The sequence below is a fragment of the Calidris pugnax genome, unplaced genomic scaffold, assembly GCF_001431845.1.
Source record: "Calidris pugnax isolate Ruff unplaced genomic scaffold, ASM143184v1 scaffold211, whole genome shotgun sequence".
NCBI classification, from domain to species: domain Eukaryota; kingdom Metazoa; phylum Chordata; class Aves; order Charadriiformes; family Scolopacidae; genus Calidris; species Calidris pugnax.
In genome coordinates this window covers 1,989,708-1,992,884 of record NW_015091083.1, presented here as the reverse complement: position 1 = coordinate 1,992,884, position 3,177 = coordinate 1,989,708, and the positions used below count along the sequence as shown (strand labels likewise).

The 3,177-nt window shown below is 54.9% G+C and overlaps 1 protein-coding gene across 1 annotated transcript in view; it reads left to right on the top strand.

Moving 5' to 3' along the window:
* Positions 1 to 1,001: 1,001 nt before the first annotated feature.
* The window catches only part of CPT1A (carnitine palmitoyltransferase 1A (liver)), a 42,346-nt gene continuing 40,170 nt past the window's right edge, over positions 1,002 to 3,177 (top strand). The window contains exon 1 of the mRNA XM_014957603.1: positions 1,002 to 1,137. The gene's annotated coding sequence lies outside the window, so the exon portion shown is untranslated. The remainder of the gene's footprint in view (positions 1,138 to 3,177) is intronic.

The following is a 3,177-nucleotide window of genomic DNA, read 5'->3' as shown; positions in this document are numbered from 1 at the left end:
CTGATGAGGGGTGGGTGTTTGTTTTTTTTTTTTAAATTGGCATTGCATGATCTTAAGGGTAAGGGAGAGGCTTAGTGTGTAGTGTCCATGCTTCTGGATTTGGTCATATGTTTGTGTGCTTCGGAACCTTCAGCCACATCCTGGAAATTGCAGCAGGCAGGAGTGCGTGGCTGGGTGGGGCTGCCCACAAGGGAAAAATATATGAATCCCAACTCATACCAGTTCAAAAAAAAGAGACTTCTTACTGATACCACTGACAGGCCATGACCGCCTTTTGGGACGGAGCAATCTTCCTGCTGTTATCACACTGAAATCAAACAGAGCATCAAAGATTCAAGCTCTGATCTCTTGAAAGTGACCGGTCCATTAAAAATTTTAAAAGTACTCATTTGAAATGAGTACTTACTCGTTTGAAATGGGTATTTTTATGAGTCGCTGGGCCACTCTGCCCTAAGACTGACACTTCTGTTAGAATTACGTTCATGGTTTTGCATTTTTTTTAAAGGCTGTGATTACTTTTGCTGAGATGTATGGAGTACTTACTTCCTCCAGTAAATCCCAGTCGTTGCTGGAGCAGAGCGGGCCGGCTGGACCTTCCCGGGGAAGCCATCTTGGCTCCGCGGTTGCACCCCGAACAGGTTCCCCCCCACACCACACAGTGCTTCCCCAGGGTGCACCTTTCCTCCCTAGGGCTTCTCCTCCCAATCCCTGAAGCTTTCTTCCCCGGGACAGCTGGCAGGGCACGGGCACCTTGTTTCTCGGTAATTCCGGGTGTCGACCTCCCACAACCCCAGGCTCCCCCTACGACCTCCCCCTCAGGGGACCCTGCCCCGGGCTCCGCGCCAATCACACACAGCTCACAGACCCCGCCCCGGCCTATGGGTGCCCGCCCCGGCCTATGAGTGCCCGCCTCCCTTCCCGCCTCCGTTCCGCCAACACGGGCCGCGCCCTACGCTTCCTGCCCGGGCCCGCCCCCCTGCCGCCGGCAGCCAATGGGGAAGCGGGCGGCAAGCCCGGCTCCCGTAGGGTGCGTGAGGGAGCGGTTGCTGTCTCACTCCCTCCGTGCTCGTGCCCGCTCGCTTCAGCCCGGCCCGGCCTGCCCCGCCTGAGCGCCGGTAACCGCCATTCTCCCCGCAGGTGAGCGGGAGGGGGGGTCGGCAGCAGGCCCCGGGCAGGTTGTGGGGCGCAGGTCCGCCGTCACCGGCTTTCCCGGCGGGGCTCGGCTTAGCTCCGCCGCCTGCAGGTGGTGGGGTCCGGCGGTCCCAGGGGAGCGGGGTAGGGGGCAGCGACGGGCCGTGTTCCTCTGTGTCCGGCCGGTTCCCTGCGGGCTGCCGCTCCGCTCCCCGCCCTCCCGGCCGGGACGCTCCCGCAGCGCACAGCCTCCCGCCTTGCGGCTGAGGGAGGAGGAGGAGGATTGGGGTCAGGCGGACGGGCTCGGTTGGACTGGGTTTTTGGTTTTTTTTTTGCTCTAATTATTATTTTCATTAGGGCGAGGACGAAGTTGTGCGGTAAATGTCGGGGTGGTGGTTCCTAAGCGGGGCTTATCCTGGCTGGACGAAAGGGTGAAAAGGCAATAGAGGGCGGTGGGAGCGGGGCCGCTCCCGGGCGGTGCCGGCGGGGGCGGCAGGGTCCAGCCGGGCGGGTGCGGGAGCGGCCTGTAAAGGCAAGGTGCCCTTGGCATCCTGCTTGCGCTTGCCCCTGGCTTGAGGGTTAGTGTTACCGCCGCAGATAAGGGGAGGGGGGGGAGCTGTTGGAGGCGGGGGGAGCGGTGTTAGACGGGGAGGTTCACTAAATCCGCGCCGCGTACACGAAGAGGAGACGGGCGCCCCGCGGGTCGGTGGAGCTGCTGTGACCCATCAGCAGGGCGAGGCTCAGCCCTGAGCCCCGCACGGCTTGGCATCGGCGGTGGGGTCTTCGAGCGCGCGTAAACTCGCTAAATAAGTTATACCGTGTGTGTGAGAGAGACTAGTCCGTATGCCCGCGTGATTACGGGCTGTGAAACCCATAAAAAACGCAGTTGCTGCAAACTGCTCTTGAGACACAACATTTCCTCTCTGTGTGTATTTTGCTCGTGGCATAGCAGGTTTACTGGATGGGAATGCTAATTAGACTTGTTGCAAAAGGTAGATTAAGATTTTTGCGGCATCTTGGAGCTCCATTTTCTTGCCTTGTTTTCACACAACTAATACTTTGCATTATGTTTTCTGGTTTAAATAGAAAAATCAACCTAAAATATGACTCCATTTATACCAGATCTATAGTGGTGTTGATGGAACTGTAGCAGGAACCACCTTTTTTAGAAAGAGAAAAGTGCAAAGTGGGATCAAGACAAATATCTCATTCTTCTTCTTATCTGGCAATTTGTCAGCACTTGGAGGACAATTGTATTGAGACTCTGCAGTCTAGGGGACATTGCTGTACAGAAAACTACTTGCTTCCTCATCACGTGTTCGTAGGAGTGTAGCACCGAGAATGGGGAACATCTAATGCCTTCATTCACCTTTCCTTAAACAATCATGTCTGACCTCCTTCAATTTCTAGATGGACAAGCTTTTTTATGTGTTTTCTGACCATTGTGAACAGGTGTTAGATAAATAAAATAGTCTTCAGTAGTAATTAGCAGGTTATAGAGTACATCCATATACTGATATAAACTAATAATTACCAGTTTATAACAGCACAGGTGATATTGTAGGAAGGTACGATTAGTTTAGGAAATGTAACTACATGATTACACAGGTATCAGGCTCTGTCATAGCTGTGACTTGCTTTGAAAGGTAAGTTGATCTAAGGGCTCCTTAAAACTTTGTGGTGTTACAGCCTTGATTCAAGAACCTCTTCCAGGAAGAAAATATTATGCTTGGTTTAAAAAAAACAAAACTCCTGTCAACCAACTGAGGCTTTTTAGTGCTGAGAACCAGAACAGAAACTGTGAAGTTGCACAAGCCGAGTACACTCCTTTTTTCCTCTCGGAGCTTTGAGACACACTCCGCTGCCTTCACTCTTTGCGGTCCTTCTCTTTGCCCTTGGCAGGGCCTTCGCGGCCAGCGCCTAAAAACCTGCAGCGGTCGGGGGTACCGGTAGTCCCGGCTGGGGGGGGGACACACCGTGTCGTGTCGTGCCCCGCCCCCCCCCCCCCCCCCCCGGGCCCCGCCCGTGGGTGCCGCCGGCGCGCCG